Source organism: Octopus bimaculoides, chromosome 12 (assembly GCF_001194135.2).
Source record: "Octopus bimaculoides isolate UCB-OBI-ISO-001 chromosome 12, ASM119413v2, whole genome shotgun sequence".
Classification (NCBI taxonomy): domain Eukaryota; kingdom Metazoa; phylum Mollusca; class Cephalopoda; order Octopoda; family Octopodidae; genus Octopus; species Octopus bimaculoides.
This window is the reverse complement of record NC_068992.1, coordinates 28,087,662-28,088,331: the sequence shown is the minus strand read 5'-3', so window position 1 is coordinate 28,088,331 and position 670 is coordinate 28,087,662.

The following is a 670-nucleotide window of genomic DNA, read 5'->3' as shown; positions in this document are numbered from 1 at the left end:
TATATAAATATATATATATAAATTTAATAAATGGAGTAATACGCATATGTTAAATGAATTCTTTTATTTCCAACATATGTTTCGAAGATTACAAATGGTTCCTTCCAAAGGAATAAGTGATGTTGATAAAGATGTAATCTTCTCTTCAGGGAAATACATAGGAACCAGCTTAACCGCAAGACATTTTTAAGACTATTTGTAATCTTCGAAACATATGTTGGAAATAAAAGAATTCATTTAACATATGCGTATTACTCCATTTATTAAATTTTTATATTTACTCAATTGCCCAAAATAACAGGGAGTTTTCAGGTAGAAATACAACAAACCCTACTCCCCATATCCTAACCCAGATACCTTATTCCACTTATTTCTAACTATTGTGTCCTAAACTTTATAGTAGGGTGTCGACAAAGTGTGGGCCGCAAGCCAAATCCACCTTTATTGAATATATAATGCTGCATGCTAAAATTGTTTTTATTTACCTTTAGTTCCATAACAACAACTTTCGCCCTCATTTGCTGGGTTTCATTTCTACAGAGGCCTCAAATGATTCAATGCTTTTATACGAATACAAAAAAAAAAGAAGTGAAATCTTTCGTTTGATAAAAACTCAGTTTCCCCAGATACGATAAACCGTAACAGTTTTCACAAGAATGGAGCAAGAGGA